The following is an 18,207-nucleotide window of genomic DNA, read 5'->3' on the forward strand; positions in this document are numbered from 1 at the left end:
GTCCCACAGTGATTAAGTGTGATGCTTGTGAAGCCCAAAGGGTGGTCCAAATTAAAATAAAATTTCTATTAGAAGAAATATGAAAGTATATACAACAAAAAATGTATGTTATATAAAATTAATCTCATTCATATAAGAATTTTGATCACACACAAAGTTATGGTAGTTATTTAACATATGAATATTTATTTTATTATAATAGTTTCTTAGTACTTATTTACTAAATGTAATATTCACTCTCTAAAAAGTTCTAAAAATGATAATGAATATCATCATCTTCTAACAATATACAATTGATTTTTGCTAAGACATTGTCACAATATTTAAATTTTCATAATATATGATGTCATATGTTACAATTAAAGCTCTTCATCAAATACCTTAAACCATACATAATGAAAATTTTGTCATTCATAATTTCTTCATCATTCTACATGAGCCTAGGTGCAATGTTTAGCTTACTTAGTTTTTAATGAACACCCATTTAGGCAAGAAAAGAAACCAAAAAAATAAATAAATAAATAAATAACAAAATGCATGTGTCATTAAATTTTTTTTAGATAAATTATAAATTTCAAAAATTAAAACCTAGAAAATCAATATTCTTTAGGTAACAAATAGAACACCTTATATTATTGTGTGTACCCAAAATATGGTTGTTGGGCTCGACCTTTACTTGGGCTCACAATCTATTTGTATTGTGAGCTTTAGGTTTCCTACTATGGGTGGTCTTATGCTCGGAGACCCAAGTACACTCCTATTTTCTTAAACCCTTCTCTTTACCTCTCAGAGTCGCTCCCTTTCTCTCTTGGTGTGACCGCTCTTTTTTCTCAGTGTTCTCCCCAGAATTGCCAACCCTACTTCTCCCTTAATCCACCTATTTATAGTCTTAGATAAGTGGAGGTGTTATGATTATTCCTGACCATTAGTGGGAATGGGTTCCAATTCCAACGTTTCTAAGTGGCCTTAGTGGATGTTCCGTTGGGAACGATGGTAATGGCACCGGAACTGGTTCTTACCACCAAAAGGTCGTTTGGCAATGACACTCCCTGAGGCAATACCGAGCCACTGGGACCTTGAATCCCTGAGCAATATTACTCTAAGGTAGGGCTTATTTTTGCCGTTCAAAACATAGTAGGCCCAATACTGTTTTGTGGCTGGAACTGGGCTTCGAGGTGTGTTCGGACTGAGGCCATTAATCCAATGTGGGTCAGGTGTCGTATTTCAAGGCTAGGGCCCATGGCACAACGGGCCTGGGGCCCTATCTTGTACTTTACCACAAGGCTAGGGTCCAAGGTCCAATGGGCCCAGGGTCTTGCCCTGTACAATAGCCCCCCCTTGATTAGTGCTAGGCTACTAGGAACGAATCAAGGATAATTTGAACAACACTGGTGATTCCCTGAGAAGCCTGANACACACACACACACACACACACACACACAAAATTCCTCACTCCTCTATTGGCTCTCTATATGGCTTAAATTTACAAGGCAAAGTAGGGCGGCTCAACATAATTTGGGGTCTAAGACAAAAATTTTATGCAAGGCCTTTAATATGTAAATATTAATTAAAAAATTTATTTAATACTAATCAAATCAAGATTAATTTGATACATTAAATACATAATTTAATAAATAATACCAACTAAACTAATATTAATTTCATACAGTGAATTGAATATCATAGTTGAACCATGAATATTAATAAAAAGATATAGAAATATATTACAATTAAAAAATATATTTCATTTTAGATATATAACGATGCATAGTTAAGAAAGGTTGTGATATAATTTTTAATTTTATATCTTGTTTTTAAGAGAGAGAGAGAGAGACATAGATATTATTTGGTATGCGGTTTTGTAGGATGTCAATTTACAAAAATTAAAGTCTCAAACTATTAGAAGAGATTAATCTATAATTGATGATTTAACACATTTGCAACATTTTTTTGAAACATTTTAGGGTTCTATTGGTCTCGTACTTTGAGAGTCTTAATAGAAATGAAAAGGAAAAATGCGCTAAAAACATTAAAAAAACAACCTTTAAAAAATTTGTATTATCCTTAATATTACTAATTAAAAAAAAAATGCACAACCATTATATATACTAGTATTTAACCCGCGCAATGCATGAGATCATTTTACATATTGATGATCTTTGCATCCAACATAAACTTAATTCTCATAATTTAGTACACTTAAGCATATAGTATCCAACATCTGCTAAAATTTTTAAACATTACTCTCTTCAAATCACATCACGTATGCACTTCCATTCTCCAATAGACTACTTGAAGGAACATATGAAATGAGCAACCACCACTTGTATTACTTTCATTGCATTCAAATGAGTTTGAATGAAGGGAATTCTCTAGAATGCTTCTCTATTTTGCATGCAAAAATGCAATATCTTCAAAACCATCCAATATCTTCAAAACAATTAAAACTTGACTTACTTTGAGCAAGAAGATTGACATAAAAATCTAAACTTGGTGAACTTGTCGTAAACTTGGTATACTTGTCATCAACTGACAAACATCATAACTTACTTAGAAATAAGGAGAAACAAATAATAACAATTTATTACAATAGAAATCATTTAGAAAATAGTACAAATATATCTAATGAATTGGTATAACATCGTTGTCTAAACATTTGAGACTAATCTTCAAATTCGAGTCAGTACATTGAGAAGGATATTTATCAAGGGTTTGTTGTAAATGATAATTTGATGGTACATTTGCTCTTAATCTCTGGGGGGCTATTTCTAATAAGCCACCTGAAAATTAAGCGAATTCAAAATATCACTGTAAGAAACAAATATAGCACCAAATTTGTCAGGAGTTTGATGAAACCTAACACAAAAAATGAACACAATAATTACATAATGGCAAGATAATGGGTCTGTAATTTAGATAATATAGAGACCATCAAAACAATATATTAAAAGGCAACCTTTATAAAGAATAGTCCCTTTGGACTCATCTTTTTTCCGTATTAATAGTATCATTACAAACTCATATAATGTGTCCTCTCCTATAATTCCAATTCACATGAAAATTGCTCTAGGTATTATAAGTTCTATTGCAATTTTGTTACAAACCAACTTGGAAGCTGAATTATGATGCCATGCATTATCGGTCGGCAAGTCCACATCAATTCACAACAAAAATGTGCTCAATGTCTAGTAGTATAGATCATTGTGAATTAAGTTCAATGCATAATTAACCATTATTCCTCACTAAAACAACCATAATAAACAGGACCCAAAAAGATCTAACCTTGGCAACTAAATCCAATACAATTGACACAAAAAAGTTGCAAATAACATTAGACATCCATGCCCATCATTGTAAATTTAGTTCAATGTATAATTAAACAAATACCCATTAATCATTATTCCTCACATAACAAACCCAACAAAATAAAAAAATAGAAAACCCAATAGCAGTACCAACTTCCCAAACTACCCAAAAATTCAATACCTTTCACCTCGGTTCACCTTGGCCTCCTTCCCAGTCCCATTTGCTTCCACCTTCTCCCCTAAATATATTTTGATAGTTGATAATTAAAAAAATAAAAATAAAAGGCCTTCACAAAACTTTTTTTTTTTTTTTTAACAAAACAATAGTGGTATTTATTGAGAACTTATAAAACTTGTACATCAGTAACTATTGAATCTAAAATACATTCTAGAATATCTTACCAAGTACATGAGTTGAGTATGCTGTGTCACCTTAAAAGAATGCAATGCACCTGAAAGCATGACGAAGAGTTAGCAAGTCGTGCAGAAGGTTTTCAATCTTAAAACAAATTAAGTTCTTGAATAAAGGAGCTATATTCATACTCTACCTCTAGGTCTCATATTGACAAATGCTTGGCAAATTCCAAGGCTTTGCACATCCCCACAGTTAGCACTTCCAATCAATCATTACCGATATCCAACAAATCTGGCGGTCCCCAAATAATGCTCATATACCAAACAGAAAAGCCTTTCCAAGGTTTTTTTTATGGGAAACAAATTCAATAATCATCAATTCTTTTCAAGCATATAATAGTGAACCTCTGTTGTGTTGCATAGCCTGAGTCTTTTTGTTTCAACCAAAGTTTAGTACACCAAACCCAGTAATAGAGAATGAAATATTACACAAACTCATTAGTGAACTTATTGAAACCTTGCTCATAGGTCATGTGAAAAATCCAGTAACAGAAGTCATAAATTCTAATAAACTGATCTGAATATTATACAAATTACCTTTTCAATATTCAAATATCATAAAACATATAAAATAGTTCTTGACAATGTAATAAACCACATAAAATAGAATAGACAATGTCATAAACCAAATAAGTCAAACACAAAAATCCCAATAATGTTTACTTTTTTACTGAACACCATGAGCCTTCTCTTTATCCCATACCAAGCGACTTCTAGGCATTTGGGATACCTTCTAGATCTACAATGCAACAATTCCCGTAAATTATATTACTGATCAAAAATGGCTAGCCCAATTGCAATTATCAATACAATAATGGAAGGTTAAATTGTCAAAATTAAGGTGGAGTACAATTGAAAAGTTTATTATCGAGCTCCTTTTGGTGTAGGGAAGGGTGCTGCCTAAACAGCCTATTGTGGTTTTTTTTTTTTTTTTTTTTTTTTTTTTTTTTGCTTATTCTCATAATTTTATTTCCTAGGCTTGTCATCAGATTTTTTTTATTCTTAAGTTGATACTAAAAGAACATGAAGATGTTTGAAGGTCAGTTTATCTAGTTTGTTAGTTTTATGACTCTAGATGGTATTTGGATTGTTTGTTAGCTTCATAACAAACAACTCAAGCCTTTCAATTTCCTTTTTGACAATATCTAAATCACCCAAGCTCCACAATTGAGCAAAACATTTTCTATCTCATACCTGGTTCAAGTAATAGTTATAAAAATTTAGACCAAAAAGGAAGAACATGCAAATGAAGTCTTGACATACCTAATTGGCAGATTTGTGTAGAAATTTAGTCCAAAAAGAGTTATAGAAGCACCTATATTAAAGGAAAAAAGAGGAGCTATAATTACTTCACTGCAAGGACATTGAGGAAATTAAGAAATACGTATGACATCCAAATGCTAGGTGAACAGTAGAAAGCTAAATTTAAAAGTGTAGATGCAATATTCTAATAAATGCAGAACCATTATCCTTTGCCAACTGAGAAGATGGGGAACCAAAGAAGACAAAGGCAGAACTCATGTAATTTTTCAATTCACTATTATAGAGGAAAGAACAAATTACAAAAAGGATAATATTAGATATTGCATGGCCCAAGGCATCACTTGGTGGCCATGCCATCAAATTGTGCCTACATTGTTTCACACTTTAGAGTGACACAGCAGCAACCTATTAAGGATTATTCAAAAAAATACCAAGAATTAAATGCACAACAGAAATTAGACAATGGAATAAGAGGAAATGGTGATTTTCATAACTGCTCTATCTAATTAGTTAAGTAGATGCAAAGAGAAAGCGATTGTACCCAAGATCCAAGTTGTTTTCTCCCTTGTGTGTATAACACACTGCCATCCAACACCTGAAGTGGGTCATCAAACATAAGTTTTAGTATCTCAAACTGATGAAATCATCCTCTAATTCCAAACACTCTTTGCCTCAAGCTGCCATTAATATTAGTTCCAATGCTTTAGAAATATGGTGGTCTTATAGAGAATGAGTCAGGCAAACAACTGTAATAAAGTACCAAAAATAATATGAAAAAAAAAAAATATATATATATATATATAAAGAACCCATAACTGAAGGGTTGCAACGGAATTTGAAGGAGCGTTAGAACGGCAGTAGCAGTTGACAGGGGTGATGAAAAGGCTAAAATGAAAGAAAGGGAAAGGGGAGACTCATTGGGCATTCATCCTTTCATTTTCGTTTATATGAACATTGAATGGGACATAGATTTCTGAATATTTAAATAATATCCCAGAACACAAGTCACAATTTTTGTAGGTAGAAAGACAAATTTAAAGGAAGGTAGAAACAGACCTTTGATAGAGTTTTGGGGTGCCCAGTTCTTGTCCCCTGGAGACAAATAGAAAAACAAAAGAATACAATTGAACATCCCAAACAACAATTAGAATAGAAAAGGCAATACAAATCAAACAGTTGGCGTGCAACACTCAACCCAATTTGGAATATTCGTCAAACTAGAAAGTTAACATTGACACCCAAACCAATTGATACGAAAATTTGAAGGAAAAAAAATTATACCAAAATCAAAAGGAATTAATAAACAAATGATAAAAAAAAATTAAAAAAAAAAATCAGAGAATGAAATTGAAATAAGAAGAAAAGAACTTCATAGAGGATGACAACCAAACAACATTTTAGCAAAAGAAAATTCCTTGAATCTCGGCAATACCTTTACCCAAATACATTAATTGAAAAATTCTAACCCAAAATATAAATCCAACAAAAGAAAATTTGGGCAATCCTTCTTGACCTTTCAGTTTCAGTCGAATCTCCACTGTGCCGCAAACTTTTTTTTTTTTCCTCCTTCCCTTTCTCTATATCACAGTATCGCTTTGGTTCCTCTATCTTCGTATCCCTTTATCAAAACCAAATCTGACCCAAAATACCAATCTAAATCATAATTAACACCCAATTGATTCTCCAAATAAAAACCCAAAACCTTAAATTTTAAAATTTAAAACAGAACTTACCAGTAGTGATTCCGATGGTCAGGTTGCGAGTGGAGGCTTACGGTGATGGCAAAAAATCTGACAGGAAGTGAGAGACATCTTTTCATTCTTGGTTTTTGATCTCTTGATCTCTCTCTCCTTCTCCGTTCTCTGCCTCTGTTTCTCTGTCTCTCTTTTCTCTCAGTCTCTCTTTCTCCTTTCTCCGTATAGCAATCTTTTTTTTTTTTTTTTTTGGTTGTCTTAAGCAGTTAGTTTTCTTTTAGATAGCCTTTTTTCCTAACATGGCAGCACCTCCTTAAAGGCTTATGCCATTATATATAGCTAGTGTTTAACCCGCACAATGCATAGGATAATTTTTAATTTTTTATGCCATGCTAAACTCATATTCACCGCCAAGACCACTGCATCACTGTATTGTAATAGATCTGATAAAAGAGATGCTCTAAACTCTAAATACACATGCCACAAAGTTAATATGCTCTACTATGTATTCTCCAAAGTTATCATTACTTTCCTATGGCCAAACCATAGAGCTACATGGTTTCATGCTGGATTTTTCAGAAAAATTCTAATGATCCCTAAAAGCCACCAAAAAAAGGTAAATATTAGTCAGTGAGGTCATATTGGATATGACCAACAGGTAGTGTTACTGTGACATATAGTTCATTTTCAATTTCTTTTCTTACAGCTCCTACCAAACCCTCTTAAGCCAGCAAATTGTGACAGTAACATATTAGTCTCTGAAGTCATATTGAAATGACTAACAGGAAGTGTTACTGTCACACAAAATTCAATTTCTCCTTATCTTACAGCTCTAGCCAAACTCTCTTAAACCAGCAAATTGTGTCTACTGAAAATTTCAGCACTGTTTAGACCATACAGTTTTGTAGTCTAGGCCTTGATCCTCCTTCGGAGAGTAATCATCAAAACTTATATCAAAAAACTTAACCGTACCATAGTGCTTGTTCCTCACCCTGAGCATGTAAACCTGACATAGTGACATTAAAATGAACTTAAACACATCATATATTTAAAATCACCAACTTGAAAAATAACAAATTTACATACAAATGAACCAATATGTTACGTATACACTGAAAAGAAATGCATCATTTCAAAATTAATGCTTATTAAAGAAAAAGTGTTTGCTTACTGGCGAAGATCAGATTGTGTAGTAGCTTTTGTTAATGAGTGTTGTTTTCTACAGTGCTACATATCATGGGACTTCATTTATTAAGGAGGAATTTAGATCTAAACTTAAAGAAAAGTGTTAAAATAATAATTATATGATCAACTTCTTCATTTCTAAATTAACATGTGGGGGAAAATATGTCATTATGAATATAAAATTTCTGATAAGAGTCAATATAAATGAGCTGCTACAAACTGAGATTCTATATAACATGTGATTGTGTTATATAATTAATTATATATGTTATATAATTAATTATAATTATTTAAAATTCAGAAAACATGGCAGATTTATATAAATGAAACATTACAAATTTTGAATCAACACCAAATAAACACTGGTGGGGATAAATGCAAGAGACCGAAATACATATATAAACAATGTTGTCCCAATCTGCAAGTATGTTTGATCATATCTAAAACAAATTAATAAAGTACTAATATGTCATTGACATAGTCAATCTTTCTTTAAGAGACTGATTTTCAATTGGTAATCTTAGTCACAGTTAAATTTTTGAAGTTTTCTACTAAAACTGAATACGATTAAAGAGTAATTAACACTGCAAATGTTTGATACCCCTTTGCAGCTTCAGCTTTGTGGTCACCGGAGCTAATAATTGGAAATTTTAGACAAATAAAGTTTCATATGGATCATGATTTGGCTATTACAAACCCTTCATTTAATCGAATAATACTTCCTCTTGAACTTTTTCTTAACACTTTCATGAAAGCCAAATCATAAAGAAACAAAAGCACCTAAACATAAACACTCAATAAGACAGCAAGAATCAAGATTAATTACACTAAAGTTCTTCAAATTTTTTAGGCTTTGCTTCAATATTACACAGAGATAGGTTAGATTATACTCACACCCAAGTTATGGAATTCATGAAGCTTTTCACCCATTATTATGTAATCTTCTATTCATAAAATAAATAAATAAAATTAAAGCATCTATAAGTACTCAATCCAAAATACTAAGACATACACAATAAAAACAAATGACTAAATAAAATTAACACAGCTAACAACAACAACATTTTAAAAAAAAAAAAACTGCCAATAAACTAAGCCTAATAGCCTGAGTAGTACAAAAATTAAAAGAAACAAAGTCTAATAGAACAATTTTGAAATATATGAGAAATTATTCTTAACGCAAAAGGAAAGTGTAAGATGCTCCAAAAAAAAAAACAAAATAAGCATTCTAGTAAATTAGAGACATATATCAATAGAGAAATAATAGTAAAATTAAATATCAAGAAGTAAAACAACAAAGGCGATCAGAGGAAATGCAGTTCAATCTGCAAAAACTCAGTAGTTAACATAAAAAACCAATAATTTTATTTACAAAAAATTACAAAATAACTATACTCCCCAAACATTCAGATTTTAAAACATCCATCTTACAAATATAGCTATTAACAAAACATAGAATACAAAACATAGGTGATTAGAGATAGGTGATTAGAGATGGCATCACAAAATTGGCTCTAACAGCCATATATGAAAGAAAAGCCAATAGGAAATAACACTGCACTATTCTAGCGCAGAAAATATATATTGATAATTTTAAAAAATAATAATAAATATATATATATATATAGGCAAAGATTCCCTTAGGAAAAATCATATCTATTTCTCTGTCTCTCTTTTCTCTCGATCTCTCTTTCTCCTTTCTCCGTATAGCAATCTTTTTTTTTTTTTTTTTTGGTTGTCTTAAGCGGTTAGTTTTCTTTTAGATAGCCTTTTTTCCTAACGTGGCAGCACCTCCTTAAAGGCTTATGCCATTATATATAGCTAGTGTTTAACCCGCACAATGCATAGGATAATTTTTAATTTTTTATGCCATGCTAAACTCATATTCACCGCCAAGACCACTGCATCACTGTATTGTAATAGATCTGATAAAAGAGATGCTCTAAACTCTAAATACACATGCCACAAAGTTAATATGCTCTACTATGTATTCTCCAAAGTTATCATTACTTTCCTATGGCCAAACCATAGAGCTACATGGTTTCATGCTGGATTTTTCAGAAAAATTCTAATGATCCCTAAAAGCCACCAAAAAAAGTTAAATATTAGTCAGTGAGGTCATATTGGATATGACCAACAGGTGGTGTTACTGTGACATATAGTTCATTTTCAATTTCTTTTCTTACAGCTCCTACCAAACCCTCTTAAGCCAGCAAATTGTGACAGTAACATATTAGTCTCTGAAGTCATATTGAAATGACTAACAGGAAGTGTTACTGTCACACAAAATTCAATTTCTCCTTATCTTACAGCTCTAGCCAAACTCTCTTAAACCCGCAAATTGTGTCTACTGAAAATTTCAGCACTGTTTAGACCATACAGTTTTGTAGTCTAGGCCTTGATCCTCCTTCGGAGAGTAATCATCAAAACTTATATCAAAAAACTTAACCGTACCATAGTGCTTGTTCCTCACCCTGAGCATGTAAACCTGACATAGTGACATTAAAATGAACTTAAACACATCATATATTTAAAATCACCAACTTGAAAAATAACAAATTTACATACAAATGAACCAATATGTTACGTATACGCTGTAAAGAAATGCATCATTTCAAAATTAATGCTTATTAAAGAAAAAGTGTTTGCTTACTGGCGAAGATCAGATTGTGTAGTAGCTTTTGTTAATGAGTGTTGTTTTCTACAGTGCTACATATCATGGGACTTCATTTATTAAGGAGGAATTTAGATCTAAACTTAAAGAAAAGTGTTAAAATAATAATTATATGATCAACTTCTTCATTTCTAAATTAACATGTGGGGGAAAATATGTCGTTATGAATATAAAATTTCTGATAAGAGTCAATATAAATGAGCTGCTACAAACTGAGATTCTATATAACATGTGATTGTGTGTTATATAATTAATTATATATGTTATATAATTAATTATAATTATTTAAAATTCAGAAAACATGGCAGATTTATATAAATGAAACATTACAAATTTTGAATCAACACCAAATAAACACTGGTGGGGATAAATGCAAGAGACCGAAATACATATATAAACAATGTTGTCCCAATCTGCAAGTATGTTTGATCATATCTAAAACAAATTAATAAAGTACTAATATGTCATTGACATAGTCAATCTTTCTTTAAGAGACTGATTTTCAATTGGTAATCTTAGTCACAGTTAAATTTTTGAAGTTTTCTACTAAAACTGAATACGATTAAAGAGTAATTAACACTGCAAATGTTTGATACCCCTTTGCAGCTTCAGCTTTGTGGTCACCGGAGTTAATAATTGGAAATTTTAGACAAATAAAGTTTCATATGGATCATGATTTGGCTATTACAAACCCTTCATTTAATCGAATAATACTTCCTCTTGAACTTTTTCTTAACACTTTCATGAAAGCCAAATCATAAAGAAACAAAAGCACCTAAACATAAACACTCAATAAGACAGCAAGAATCAAGATTAATTACACTAAAGTTCTTCAAATTTTTTAGGTTTTGCTTCAATATTACACAGAGATAGGTTAGATTATACTCACACCCAAGTTATGGAATTCATGAAGCTTTTCACCCATTATTATGTAATCTTCTATTCATAAAATAAATAAATAAAATTAAAGCATCTATAAGTACTCAATCCAAAATACTAAGACATACACAATAAAAACAAATGACTAAATAAAATTAACACAGCTAACAACAACAATATTTTAAAAAAAAAAAAACTGCCAATAAACTAAGCCTAATAGCCTGAGTAGTACAAAAATTAAAAGAAACAAAGTCTAATAGAACAATTTTGAAATATATGAGAAATTATTCTTAACGCAAAAGGAAAGTGTAAGATGCTCCAAAAAAAAAAAAAACAAAATAATTATTCTAGTAAATTAGAGACATATATCAATAGAGAAATAATAGTAAAATTAAATATCAAGAAGTAAAACAACAAAGGCGATCAGAGGAAATGCAGTTCAATCTGCAAAAACTCAGTAGTTAACATAAAAAACCAATAATTTTATTTACAAAAAATTACAAAATAACTATACTCCCCAAACATTCAGATTTTAAAACATTCATCTTACAAATATGGCTATTAACAAAACATAGAATACAAAACATAGGTGATTAGAGATAGGTGATTAGAGATGGCATCACAAAATTGGCTCTAACAGCCATATATGAAAGAAAAGCCAATAGGAAATAACACTGCACTATTCTAGCGCAGAAAATATATATTGATAATTTTAAAAAATAATAATAAATATATATATATAGGCAAAGATTCCCTTAGGAAAAATCATTACAGGCCAACACAAAAAAATCCTAAAAGAAAACTATGACCTATTAAGAAAATCAACCCTTAATGGACACAAAGAAAAAGCTTCATCTATTGAAGTATAATAAATGGTCTTATCATTGAGAGGATCCTTTGTAGCATTAAGTAATTGGGAATGAGATGTTAAAGACTTTAGATAAACTGGGAAAAAAAAATTTATTTAGTAATCTCTTAGCATGCAGTCATCAACAAAACATAATTAGTTCAAGAAAACTAAACAAAACAGAACTCAAGTAAAAAAAATAAAAAAAAATAAAAAAAAAAAGGAATACGGGTAGTCAAACCTTAATACTTGATTGAGTAATGCAGCAAAACAGTATTTAACAAAGTCTTAAAAGAAAGCTACAACTTATTAAGAAAATCAGCACTTAATGGACACATATATATAACCTCTGTTAGTAGAGAAAGTAAAACCTAATATTTGACTCCTCCTTTTGATTCAAAATGTTGTATTGCTAAAGCACATCTCTAAGATTCCATTACTCATCAATAGAAAATCAGCCCACTACCTTTTTTTTATCTCTTCATTGGGTTGCGAAGCAAAATTTTGAATAAAAACTCAAGAACTAACACCAAAGGGTAGATGCATGCACATATGAAAAAATATGTGAACATAAAATACTTTAGGAATCATATACTTATTCAGAGCAGCCCAAAACACCCAAACCTACAAACATTGGAAAAAAAAATGCTCAACCATTATTGAACGACAAACATGTTTTTTTTTTTACACATATTCAAGGGCTAAACCCCATGATGACACCCCCATTAAAAATGGATTATGATAAATCAAGAAGGCAGTAAATAATCAAAGAATATAATAATTCCAATTTGGAAAAGATTATAATGTTAGTAAAGCAAGAAAAACAAAGATTATAATCTGAGGCCAAAACATTGAAAGAGAGAAAAAAAAACATCCGGATTTTAATTCAAATTCAAATAACAAAACATTATTACGAAAAAAATTAAAAAAAAACGAAAGCAATGACATGAACACAGAGAGATGGACATCAAGCAATTTAGGATTTTGAACATAATGTTGTAAGTTGTAACAATGTACATAAAAGAGAAATCACGAAAATGAAGATAACCTCATCCTGCCCAATTAGCTAACATTACAGCAACCTATTTAGCTTGGCTGGAATGAAATTGAATTTCAACTAATGAAATCCTAACAACAGAGCATAAAATATTAAAATAGGAGCAACTAAAAGTCCATAGCTTTAAATTTAGAGTTAGAAAGGGCATAAAATATTTAAATAGCAGCAACTAAAAGTCCATAGCTTAAAATTTTGGAGTTAGAAGATTGCATAGCAAAGATCACTTGCTGAACATCTGTTTTGAAAATAACAGAAAAATGCCGACATTAAGACCAAATTAGGACACAACTCACAGTTCTAATATTTTTAGAAGAACCTGCAATTATTTGCACAAAGCTACCCTTTATAAATTTTTCTGAAACCAACAACGTCAGTATTTTGCAGAAAATGAACAGCCCAATATACTTTAAACTATATAACAGTTGGTGTATTCCATCTACTCATGCCCAGCACGGTGATAAATTAGTTTCGTAGTCTAGTTGTGAACATCCTAAAAAAAAATCAAGTAGAAAGAAAAGGCAACATAACAATTTACCACACCACAGCACTACACAAAGAAATCAGAGTCAAAAATAGTCGTATGCTAAAAACAAACCCACAACACAAAAGAGGTAGTAATAAAATTTAAAATGAAAAAAAAAAAAAAAACCCGGCAATCTAAAGAAACAAATCAGCACTGCCATTGTTGGCACACTGTAAGCGTGCTTATTCAATGGTATTCTTCTTATTCTTCATAACTTCTAGTCGGGTATTTAGAGCTTGAATTCTTTTGAATCATTCACTATACTAACAAAAACTCTTTCTTGTTAATGCTTGAAAGAGGTAACATGGCTCCTGAACTCCTTGCTCAAGACTAACTGAAAAAGTAGATGTCTAAGCTTTGGGGTTCTAGTGCTTGAAATAGTCAGCAGTGTGAAGAACAGTATATATATATACACACACACATACACTGTCTAGTGTCCGGATTATTTATTATATATTGCATAATATTTTATTGGCTTTTAAAATAAAAAGCTTTTTTCTAAAGATCGACAAACTAATTGAAAAATTAATGTGTACACCACACAACAATCTTTAGTAAATGGTCCCTAAATATTCAACGACATAACCTTAAGCAATATGTTGGCTATTTAATCAAATTCAATAAATGAAAAAGAAACATAATTTTCTGCCAGAAAAGATTCGTCCATTCTTTAAAACAATTATACATTCCTTTAAACAAATATACAATCAAACGAAAAATATGACTTTTTAGCACAAACATTAAAGAGGTTTTAAACATTTTAGTTTCAAATAATAGATGCTCAGAGAAGCAACATTGAGAAATCAACCATTATTGAATGGCAAACATGTTTTTTCCTAAACATATTCAGGTAACAAAATGCTGACCTTGGTGTGAAACGGGTTTTATATCAAGTCTGTCCAATACATGAATATGGTGTAGGTACCAAATGCAGGCCCCTAAAAGCATAGCCAAAAAAAAAAAAAAAAAAAAAAAAAAAATGAAGATAAAAGCAGATATAAATATGCAATTCAAAGCCAAATCAAAACCAAACAGATCAACGGAGAAAATTTAATTCAAATTATGAGATAAATAGAGGGAAAATCAGGCCATCCAAACCTCTTAGTTTGATGCAGCAACTCTTCTTGCAAAATACCCGCGTTGTACCTGGCAAAGAACTCAATATTCAAAAAAATAACAGGGTGAGGAGTTTTTTAACAATCTGTTGGCTATTTCTCATATGATGATGACTAAGGATTTGGCTTCCATTAGCCAAGGATATATAAAATAAATACTTAAAGCAAGATTAAACAATCTAAGGTGAAATTTTACCTTTAAACTATAATAAATCAAAGGATAAGTCCTTAATGTTTATCTCATCTTTATTTGTATTAAATTAAAATTTTATTTTGGATTAAATTGATATGTATAATTATTATGTCCCAATTAATTTATTCTCCTTTTTTCCAGTGGCCAAATAGATGGTCGTTAACATGCAAATCAAATTCAAATAAGAGGTCGGTCTGATTTATAGATGGTCTCTCATGATTCTAGGGTTCGGCATTCTTGTCCATGCCGTAAGAATCAATATTCACAACAAAACATCTAAAGAAAGAGAATGAACAACCCATTTTCAATTCAAGTTGGAACACAAAGAATTGATGCGTACCTTTTGTCGGAGTAGCGCCGATCTCTATCCCTGTATTTCAATATTCCTGGGACGTTTGGTCGTATTTAACTTTGAATCCCTGAACCAAAAATAGACTTTTTTACGAAAGCTAAGCCAATCGTAACAGAGAACAACAAAATCCTAAACCAAAATTAGTCTATCTAGATATATATATTCAAAGAATTTTCAAATGGTAATTATAACAAAACCCTAGAATCACGAGCACGTGCATTCAAAATCAAAGATTTTAATCTCAAAACAGATACAGAATATTCCGCAAATTCACGAAAACAGGGGAAACTTATCCCGAAATCACAGGGAAGTTTCAAAACCGAATCAAAACAACAAAAACTCATAGAGAGAAAGAGAGGGAGAGAGAGAAGAACGTACCTGAAAAACCCAAAAGGGGATGGCGATGGCCGGCCGAACAAATCTCCAGTGTGGCGCAAGGTTTTTTTTTTTCTCCTTGCAGAGTTTGATGTGAAGAGATCGCTAGTTTTTTTTTTTTTTTTCTCCTTCCCTTTCTCACTATCGCAGTATCGCTAGGGGTTTTTTTGAGAGAAAATGTTAAGAAGATCTGATAAGGCTAGGGATTTTTTTAGTTGTGATTTTTTTTTTCCAACTTTTTTTTTTTTTTTTTAATATATACACCATCACTGTCAAACGGAATTTTTTTCTAAATAACAATAAATATTAAAAAATTTAGTTAGTTGCAGGACCACAAGAATATTGAAAATAGTATTTTGAGTGTCTAAAACTCGATTCTAAGATAAAACTCAGTTTTTAAGTCTCGATTTGTAAGTGAAGGGTCTAATTGGAAAAAAAATCAACGTAAAAATCGAGTTTTAAAACTCAAGTTCCATAAATTGCAGAAAACGCCTATAGGGTTTAAAACGTCACTATAGGGCTTAAAAATCCTACTATAAGGCTCCTTGAAGGACTTAAAAAAATTTTGTAGGAAAAGCCGCTATAGGGCTTTAAAACGTCACTATAGACTTAAAACTGCCACTATAGGAACTCGAGATCTTTGTGGCATTTTCAGTCCAAAATTGGGACTTGAGTTTTAATATGAATCTCGAGTTTCTAAAACTAAGATGCTATTTTTCTTAAAACTTTGAATCGTTGCCTAACTTACTACATCTTGCCCAATACACTATTAGTCTGCCCATTCCCCCTTCAAACATGTTAACCTTGCAAAACAATATAAAGTATTCTTTTTAAAATTAATCGTGTCTGAATTTTAGATAAGCAGTTATCCTATTTGTCAGTACCTCCTTAGTTGTATGAATCAACTTTCTCTCACTTCTATTATTATATATAGCAATATGATATATATATATATATATATATATTTATAAAAATTTGGACCTTTAATTATGGAAATTGGGGCCTTTTTTCCCAAGGGGAATTTTGTTTTTTTGGTGGGGCCTTGGCCTAGGCCTTGGGCCAGTCCTGTGACAAAGGCAGCCAGGGACAAAGCCAAACTTTAGACTTAGGGGGGGCAAAACATACGTTAAAAAAATTTCTTAACTTGTAACTAAATGAGACTATCTTATAAAAATTAAAGTTTCTATTAGTTCTTTTGTTATTTATTTAATTAATTTTCAAATGTTATTTTAGGCATCAAGATCCTTAGGGATAATGATTGCAGTGTACTATCACAATCGAGTTATGTGGAAAAAAAAAAATATATATATATATATATATAAACACTTTGATATGTGACCTATGTCTATTATGTATAACTTAAAGGTGCACTTGGTTAAAAATAGTGATGATAGTGTTTCATAAGATAAATATGCACAAATTATTGGTAGTTTAATGTTTTTGACAAATTGTACTCGTCCTGATATTGCATATGTTGTTGGTAGATTGAGTAGATACACTCATAATCATAGTATTGAGCATTGAAATGCAATATCTAAATTATTGAGATATTTAAACAGGACTTTTGATTTTGGTTTGTCATATTGTGGCTATCCTACTGTTTTAGAAGGATATTGTGATGCTAACTAGATCTCTGATACAGATGAGGTAAAGCCCACTAGTGGATATGTGTTTACACTAGCTAGAAGGGCTATCTCTTGGAAGTCAACTAAGAAGACTTGTATAGTGAAATCTAATATGGAAACAGAGTTAGTGGCCTTAGAGAAGGCTAGGTTCGGAGCTGTTTGGCTTAGGAGTATATTAATTGATATGCCTCATTTTACTAACTCTATTGTCTCTGTTTTCTTTCCTTGTGATTGTCAGACTACCATAACACATGTCAAGAGCAAAGTTTATAATGGGAAAAGTCAACATATCCAATTAAGGCTAAGGCAGCTTATTGATAATGATGTTATATCATTGAACTTTGTGAAATGGAAAAGTCAACATATCCAATTAACGCTGAGGTAGCTTATTGATAATGATGTTATATTATTGGACTTTGTGAGATCTGAAAGGAACTTGGTTGATCCTTTGACCAAACCACTAGCAATGAGGCTGGTTAGTGAGACATCTAGGGGGATTGGACTGATACCCAAGTTGCGACACTGTGGCTATTGCCTAACCTCTCTATAATGGGTGATTCCATGCAAGAGGTTAAATGGTTAGAGCTCATTAATGGTCCATGGGCACTGTCACTTGTTACATGTTTTTCGCTATCTCAATAAGGAGATTAGTGATGAGTCCATCCCTATGGTGTGAGACAGTGCTAAGTTGCAGAATTCGGTAAGG

The 18,207-nt window shown here is 31.4% G+C and overlaps 1 long non-coding RNA gene across 8 annotated transcripts; it reads right to left on the minus strand.

The window, feature by feature from the left end:
• Positions 1-2,557: 2,557 nt before the first annotated feature.
• Positions 2,558-16,082, minus strand: LOC111990984 (uncharacterized). Of its 8 annotated transcripts, none has more exons than XR_010630729.1 (10): positions 15,880-16,082; positions 15,490-15,568; positions 14,940-14,998; positions 14,708-14,779; positions 5,524-5,577; positions 4,983-5,034; positions 3,854-4,458; positions 3,708-3,757; positions 3,487-3,544; positions 2,558-2,780 (listed from the first exon to the last, which is right to left on the minus strand). It is a non-coding gene; the product is annotated as an uncharacterized LOC111990984 (long non-coding RNA). The 8 variants fall into 8 exon arrangements; XR_010630727.1 differs by having other exon boundaries at positions 14,940-14,987; positions 15,880-16,081; XR_010630726.1 differs by lacking the exons at positions 14,708-14,779; positions 14,940-14,998; positions 15,490-15,568; positions 15,880-16,082 and adding exons at positions 6,039-6,074; positions 6,496-6,635; positions 6,716-8,030.
• Positions 16,083-18,207: the final 2,125 nt, after the last annotated feature.

This window comes from Quercus suber, unplaced genomic scaffold, assembly GCF_002906115.3.
Source record: "Quercus suber isolate HL8 unplaced genomic scaffold, Cork oak 2.0 scaffold_174, whole genome shotgun sequence".
NCBI lineage: Eukaryota > Viridiplantae > Streptophyta > Magnoliopsida > Fagales > Fagaceae > Quercus > Quercus suber.